Below are 8,836 nucleotides of genomic sequence, written 5' to 3' on the forward strand. Positions count from 1 at the left end.
TCTTTCCACATTTTAATGCATTGGGTTGCTTCCAAGTTACAAAAAAATTAGAAAAGAAAAGAAAGGAAAAGAAAAGAAAAGGAAAAAAGAAAATCAGCCTGAGACTCACTTCATTATTTAATTCAAACCTATATTTGTAGTTTTTAAAATGTTGATCCATGGGCCACTTTTTTGTTACACATGTGTGCCAATGAAAACAAAAGGAAAAAAATCACTCCCATCCCTAAAAAAGGAATGGTTCCTTTCCTAACATTCTTTAAAAACATACATTTTACAACCCTTACACCTCAACTAAGGTGGCACTGTAATAAATACACTGGTTTATTTTGTTTTCCTCACTGTTCAATGCATGTCCACAAGCTACCTATTATAAGTCTTCTCTTTTTTGGATTTCTCCAATGCTTTGTCATTGTTTTTTCATTTTCCCCTCTACATTTGGGACTGTACCACTTGCCCTTTGGTTTATGATTAAGTCCCGCACGAGAGAAATGAAACCACTCAATGGGGCATTCATCATGTCACAGCCTCTCATTTCTCCATAGGAGACCTGATTGCAGACAGTACCCTGGTTCATTTCGGTCGACGGGAAGATCTGCAGGGGATGCTTCCCTCTCTGCTTTGGCCTTAAAGCGTTTCTTTTTCTTCCATGCCTTTGCCTTCTTCTCCTTCAATGATCCTGAGCTGATGTCATCATGATCATGATTATTAGATGCATTCGCTCGATTTTCATTGTTGCGTTGTTGCAGGGATCTCTTATTATTGGGCTTTTCTGCTTGCGTGAATGTCTCATTCTTTGCCTTATCTGGGCTGGTTTTTCCACTGTTGCCAGTAGTGTCATTGATCTCCTGATGTGTCTCAAAATGTTCCACCTGACTGTCGACGTGTCTGGTCCGGTTCTCAACTAATTCTACCATCTGACTCACAATCTGAATCTTTTAATCACCCAGTTCCTGGCTCCAAATCAGGGCTCTCTGAATGCAATGTAAAACTCTGCTCTTCTGTGTACTGTCAGTCTCATGCTTTAACTTCTCATAATATTCATCCAATTCCTTTAGAATTTGATTCCGGGAAGCGGCAGACGCCGGAACCTCGCAGACCCCCAGCCACCAGGAGGAGCCCCATTCCGCCAGCGTCCGCGCAGCCGAAGGCAGCGTCCACCTCACGCGGCCCGGCCCTTGGGCGGGGAGCGCAGCTGCCCAGCACTTGGCCGGCACGCCCTCGGGCCAGCGAGGCCGGGCTGCTCTGGCCGGCTCTCTGTAGGAGGGTGACCCGAGCTGCGCCGGCAGCCGCTCCAGCAGCGCAGCTCGCCGACCTCCCAGCCGCCGGGCTGCACCTCAGATTATCAGACTATCACAACTTCAGTTGTGGAATTATCGTTCAGAACCAGCAGGATGAATATTGTTATTGTTCGGTTTCTTGTCATGGGTTCCTGACTTCTGCCCAGTTTGCGTGTACATTTAACACACATTTGAATGCGGTCTAGCGAAGGAAGATCAGCGCTCTATACTGGAATCACACTACTAGTCTTTAAAATATACTGCAAAGCTATAGTGATCAAATTGTATGTAATTCACACAAGGATAGACATACTGACCAATGGAACAGAATTGAGAGTCCTGATAAAGATCCTTACAAATGCAATCAAGTGATATTCATCAAGACCACCAAACCCAGTCCATGGGGAGAGAATGGCCTCTTCAACAACCTGTACTTGGAAAACTGGATAACTATATCCCAAAGAATAAGAGAGGTTCACCATCTCATGCCCTATACAAAAATTAACTCAAGATGGATCAAAGATCTAAATATAAGAGCCAAGACCACAAAGCTCCAAGAAGATAATAGAGGGAAGCATCTATGAGATCTTGTAGTAGAAAACAGTTTCATAAACTTTACATCCAAAGTGCAAGCAAAAAAAAAATAAAAAATAAATAAATGAGATTCCCTCAAAATTAAAAACAACAGCAACTGAAACTTGTGTATATCTAAGGAGTTTGCCAAGAAAGTTAAAAGGCAGCCTACTAAACGGGGGAGAAAATATTCGGTAACCATCTATTCAATAACGGCCTAATATAAAGAAATCCTAAATCTTGTAAATTAAAGACAAACAACCCATTTAAAAAATGGGCAAGAGATTTGAACAGACACTTTTCCAAAGAAGAAATATGAATGGTTAAAAAGCACATGAAAATATGCTCACCATCACTAGCTATTAGGGAAATACAAATTAAAGTTACAATGCAATATCTTGCACCTATTAGACTAGTAGCTCTTAATAAACAGGACTACAAGTGTTGGTGAAAAGCAAACACTTATCCACTGCTGGTGGTAATGTAATGATGCAGCCACTGTGGAGGACAGTTTGGTGGTTCAGCAAGAATCTAAGTATAGAACTGCCATATGATCTAACAATCCCACTGCTGGGTATATACTCAGAAGAATTGAAAGCAGGGACATAAACAGATACATGCACATCAGTGTTCATAGCAGCATTATTCACTATTGCTAAACAGTATTAACATATGGGATAATATAGATGAATCTTGAAGACTTTATGTTGTGTGAAGTAAGCCAGTCACTGAAGGACAAATATTTCAAGACCTCGCTGATATGACTTAAGCAAATTGAGTAGACTCATAGAGCTTGAATCTGGAAGACAGGTTAACAGGAGACAGAAAGGGAGTAGAGGGTGGTGAGCTTATGCACATATGGGCAAAATCTTTGATAAGGTGAAAGGGTGTGGTTGGGCAGTGTATGTATGTGAGAAAGGTGCAGTGATGTGATTGGGTTGAGTGGTGCTGGTCCGTGAGGGGAAATAGGGTAGGGCAGTTGGGATGGACTATCCATAGAACTATATGGAGGGTTGGGGGAAGGAACAGGTGAACTCTTGAGATTTTCAGGTCTGAGGTTAAAACTACAATGGTGGGCAAATATGGCAGGGGAGGGCTCCTGAAGTAGGGCATCAGATTTGGGGAGATATGAAGCACAGGGCACACATGGGGCATGTGTCTATGGAATATGAAAATGTTCATCTTGTCATAGTGTGTTATCTCAGTGGGCGGAGACCCACACAATAAACAAGAAAATATTAAACTCCCACCCTAGGGAATCCTACTATGCTCTCAATTAGACAAAAATCTCTCAAGAACACAGACAGTGCCTAATAAAAGAAAACAGACCAATATATGAAGCCCTCAATATTATTGCAAATATCTATGAATCTGATTTTTTAAAAATTGAAACTTAATGTTTACCATGGGTTCTGAGGGGAGAGGGAGGGAAGAATAGAATAAATGAACATAGAGTATTTTTAGGGCACTAGAATTGTTTGCATGATCTTGCAGTTATGGATTCAGGACATTTTAAATTTCTTCAAAATTTATAAAAGTATATGGTACAAAATGTAAACCATAATGGAAATCACAAAGTAAACCATTGACCATGGTTAATAGCTATGCTTTAATATTTGTACATCAATTGTAACAAATGTACCATCCACTTATAAAAGTTATTAATAGTGGAGAGTGGAAAAGAGGGAAGTGTTGAGTATATTGAATCCCCTATAGTTGCTGTGTGAATTTATGTAACCTAAAGCTTTTGTGAAGATAAAATGAAAAAAAAAAGACGCTAGGGGAGCATATGGAAGAAACTCACTGTACATACAAAACAGATTTTACAGTGATGAAAGATACAGTGTATTAAAATTATATTTAAGTTTAATTTTTCAATTTTTAATTTTTTGTATTTTGTTATTTTAAAAATCATTAATATTTACTTATTATTTTTATTTTGTTATTTTTTTACTTTATTTTTGTAGACTTTTTGGATCGCAGAACGGTCACAGTGGGGCAGGGAAAGATCACCCGTGTGTGGTACCATAATGGGCAGATGTGTGGGGAGGGGGTGCCCCTGGGGCATGCCTCTAAGGCATATGAATATGTTAATGGGGCATTGTCTCAATGGATGGAAACCCACACAATAACTGAAAGAATATTGAATTCTGATCCTTTGGAGTCCTGCTATATTTGCTAATAGAACAGCAAGAATCCTCTGAGTACTTGGGCAATGCCAAGTGAAAGCAGACAGACCATTGCACTAGGCCCTTGATATTCATGATTGTTCTTATGAACCTTTCCTTGTGAAATTGAAACTTAACCAAATATAATTTGTTGCCTAAGAGTTACCTCCTGAAAGCCTCCTTGTTGTTCAAGTGTGGCCTATCTCTTAGCTAAACTAAGCATATAAATGCACAACCTTCCTCCTGGCATAGGATATGACCCTCATGGATGAGCCTCCCTAGCACTGAGGGATTTTACCAAGCACCAACTAGTAATGCAACTGGAAAAAGACTTTGACCAAAAAGGGGAAATACTAAATATAAATGAGTTTTTATGGCTAAAAGCTTCCAAAGTTTGTTGAGAGGTCATTTCAGAGGTTATGATATGCAAGTCTCAGCAGGATCTCATTAACTGCCACAGTAAACAGTGCCTCAATAGTGGGGCTCCTGAAGGCTCTGGAGATATCTAAACACTATAGGCAGGGAAGACAAGCTCAGAAATTCCACACGGTGTCAGTGGACCTTATTTTGGAGTTTATGCTCACCAGTGTAACAGAGTTAGACTCATGTATAGTTTTCCTTCATGTGGCTTTTCGTCCCCTTTTTACTTGAGCCTATAATTCAAAATATACTTGTTAAATATATGTCCCAGGGACTTAAATCTTTGGTCCATCCATGTGCTGTTTGAGCACTGAATCACAGCAGAGTTGTCACACCTACTCTCCAGTTCTTTGGACTCACGCAGGACAACCAACAAGGAGATGACGATGGACAAGTACCATCCTAAGAAACAGAGAGTTTCTGCAACTTCAAGCAAGAGAGTTCCATCCATCTGCCCCATGGGATCTAAGCATCCACTCAATTAGAAAGAAAGTGGGCATCACCATCCCAAAACCCTCAAATTGGAGAATGAACAATGGACTAAAGTAGACTTATTATTACTCTATTATAGGCTTACTATTATTCTAGCAATGGAAGAATTTTTATCACTGATATAAAAGCAGTGGCCACCAGAGGTTCTGAGGTGAGAGAGAGAGAAGAATAGGGATAATATGGGGGCTTTTTTTGGGATATTGGAATTGGCCTGCATGAAATTGCCATGATGGATACAGGCTACTATACATTTTGTCATAACCTATAAAATTGTGTGGGGCATAGTGTAAACTATAGTGTAAACTATAGTCTATGGTTAGAAGCAATGCTTCAGTATGTGTCCGTAAATTGTAACTAATGTACCACACTAATAAAAGATGTTAACATGGAAAAGTGGGAAAGGGAGAGTGTGGGGAATATGAAAATCCCCTCTATTTTTATGTAACATTTATGTAATCTAAAGTTTCTTTAAAAGTAAAGTAAATTAAAAAAAAAAAGTATGTTATTTGTATCTAGAGTGCAAATTAAGGGAATTAGGAATAGTGATATATCTCTAGAGCAGGGGTCCTTAATCATTTTTGTTCCATGGATCCCTTTGCCAATCAGGTGGAAACTAGTAAGTAAGTTCACATTATACTATATACTATATATATGTTAGTAAGTCCACATTATATTATATATTATTTAATAAATATAGCATACCCACACCAACACAAACTCACAAGAAAAATGTTCTTTTGTATTTCAATTCAAGTTCATGGAATCCTTGTTAAAACCCTGACTCTAGAGGAAAAAGGGTGAATTAAGGTGGGGGTAATATTAATGGATCAAATGTACATCAAACACAGAATAAAAAGTAACTAAATAAAATCAAAATTCAATAATTAAAACAGAGCAATTTAATATAAATAAGACCTAATGCTCTGAAAATACTAACACAGTAGACAAAAGCCTGCCAATATTCATCAAGAAGGAGGAAAATTATAAAGGAGTGATATTTTTAAATTAGGAGCAATTAAAATATCAGAATATCACTTAAAACGACTACTTACTAGTATGTTTGAAAATTCAGAATTAACTAAGATTTTCTAAAAAAGTGTAAGTGTTCCAAATGAACACAGAAAAGAATAAATATAATCAATCAATTAAGCATCTTTAAGTCTAAGCACAAAACATCACCATGCCTAGATTTATTTAGGGACAATTTTGTTACAACTTCAAAGAAGTTGGGAGGGGAGAGAAATAAATCTTTAAAAAAAAGTAAGGATGGTATATGATTAAAATATATAAAATAACTTGCCCCACATTAAAAGGTTTAAGGAGAATATCTGTGACAGAATTCTGATACATATAAATACAAAATGTAATTAAATTCAACAACAATTTATGGTACAATTGATAGCAAATTATAGTAGGAGGAATACAATGTAATCATTCATTATTTTATGTATATATAATAGTATGGATGGTTACAACATAATGGGAACTAAAGAAAGCAGTGCTCATTACTTTAAATAGCATTTAATCCCAATTTTTAAAATAAGGAAGATTTGTAGAAAATAGAAAAATGAAAAAATAAATTGTTGATAGAAGTTATCTTTGTGTTAGGTTTGGTCAATGGATATTTCCGTTTAACAGTATTTATTTCTCTCTTTGTATTAATAAACATATAAATAGGCTAATTCCCCTAGGCTATGCCCTTTACAACAATGTTTATTAGCACCATTCTGTTAATTATTCCCCCAAAAATCTATTTCATTACGATCTAAATAAATAATCAGCTCAGCTTTCAGATATAGAAAAATCAAGTCTGTATTTTTTGTAGTATTAGAGAAAGCACTTTTGTTCTGCGGTGAGTTTGATTTGACTTAGGGGTAAACAAGATTTTTAAAGTATTGTTTCTTTGTTTTTTGGATGTGAAATAAAATTTCTGGAATTTAAGTGCGATTGCTTTTAAAGTTTAGGAATATTGATTTCCTGTGGCAGAATTACATAGTGGCAATGGATGAAGGATAATGGAAGCAGAAAACCAGGCATAGTTTGAAATCTCCAAACCAAGGACATTTTTTGTGTTAGTATGTAAATAAGACATTTGAGTAGAAGTAAAGTTAGGTCAAAAAGGCATCATTGTTGCACGCAAGGAGTGCCCTGCCACACAGGGGTGTCCCCCGCGTAGGGGAGCCCCACGTGCAAGGAGAGCACCCATAAGGAGAGCCGCCCAGCTCGAAGGAGGGAGCAGCCTGCCGAGGAATGGCGCCGCCCACACTTCCCGTGCCCCTGACGACAACAGAAGCGGACAAAGAAACAAGACGCAGCAAAAAGACACAGAAAACAGACAGCTGGGGGAGGGGAGGGGAATTAAATAAATGAAAAAATAAAATCTTAAAAAAAAAAAAAAAAAGGCATCATTGTAATAAAAAGCCTTTCTTATGAAGCATACCAAACACAACAAGGAGTAATGATAATTAAAACTTCCATGAATTTTTAGGGTTTGTTTTAAAAATAAAAGTGAATATGTATATCATTCACCCTGTTAATAGGTCTGTTTATTTTTATGTAACACAAAGAAATAATATAAAGAATGTAAAGATAGATCATAGCTTACAATTTTAGTCATATTTTTCAAATTCGTAAAGAAGGGCAATTATTACAAAACAGTGACAAGCAAACCCTGATCCAAATTTTAATAATACATTTCATGTTTGCCTAATAGTGGAACAGTGTCATATGTGAAAAACCTAGCATTTTTTTCTTGAAGATTAAATCCATAAATATTAATTTATTTCTTAAAATATGTATCCAGTTTTATCTGTTATTTTGATGAAATATATGTCTTTGAACTAGCATGCTTGCCTAAATCAGAAGAGATCAAAGTTAATGGAGAAACCATCAATATGTGCTCATTATTTTCAATGAGCTAGAAAATTGTGAAATAAAATCCTGAAGTGCAATTGCATAAAATCTAAGGAAGTCACTTTAAAATGATTTTTTTCCATTAAAGAAATAATAAATTAACTGTGTTGAGTACCAATGTAAGCTAAAATATATCTTAGCTCTCAAAATAATTTTAATTTACAGAATAAAAAGCAATAGCTGTATACTGACAATATGAAAAGAAATGAGTGTTTTAAGATTTTTGTTTACAAAAGGATTTATTGCATGTTTTTAATAGAATTTAATGAAAGCTTAAAAACAAATTGTATATGATCTATAAAAATGTCTTCAAATTGATATCACCCTTAAACCTATAGCAAAACTGTATCTCAATCAAGTGTAAGTACTTCCCACCCGCCAATCCCCCAGCCCCGCCAGGCTAGCAGTATGATAAAAGTAACCATTGAATATTGGCAAATAGGAATAAAAAAGATCATGTTCTTCAGAATCTACAATGGTTTTGAACCATTCAATGTAAACATTGAGATGTATTAGTTCAGAATATTTGAAAATGAGATTTCTGGAAAATATGGAATACATAGATATCTAAGAATTCAAATGTCTACATACTAAATGCAGAGAATTATACTTTAAAGATATCATAAACAAACATGTGGACTATAAACGTATGGGAAAGATACATAATGACATATCTATTATATTTTTAGTCAGTCAAAATTATTTTTAAGGCAATGATGCACTACTCATTTGACCTTCTAAAGCATTTTCAAAATAGTCTTTTAAAAACTTCTGGCTTACAATGACATTTCTCTTCATTATCTTTCTAGATCTTGCAAAGTTCTGGTGACTTCCATAACAAACCATACAAAGTCAACACTATACATTCTGCTGGGTTTGACAGATGATGCCAACCTGCAAATTGTGCTATTTCTCTTTCTATTTATGACCTATATTTTTAGTATCTTAGGCAACCTAACTATCATCACCCTCACTCTCCTTGATTCCCAACTT

At 36.2% G+C, this 8,836-nt stretch overlaps 1 pseudogene; it reads right to left on the reverse strand.

The window, feature by feature from the left end:
- Window positions 1–360: 360 nt before the first annotated feature.
- LOC101436890 (inhibitor of growth protein 1 pseudogene) lies at window positions 361–4,898 on the reverse strand (annotated as a pseudogene).
- Between the last annotated feature and the right edge of the window lie 3,938 nt (window positions 4,899–8,836).

The sequence above is a fragment of the Dasypus novemcinctus genome, chromosome 12 (assembly GCF_030445035.2).
Source record: "Dasypus novemcinctus isolate mDasNov1 chromosome 12, mDasNov1.1.hap2, whole genome shotgun sequence".
Classification (NCBI taxonomy): Eukaryota; Metazoa; Chordata; class Mammalia; order Cingulata; family Dasypodidae; genus Dasypus; species Dasypus novemcinctus.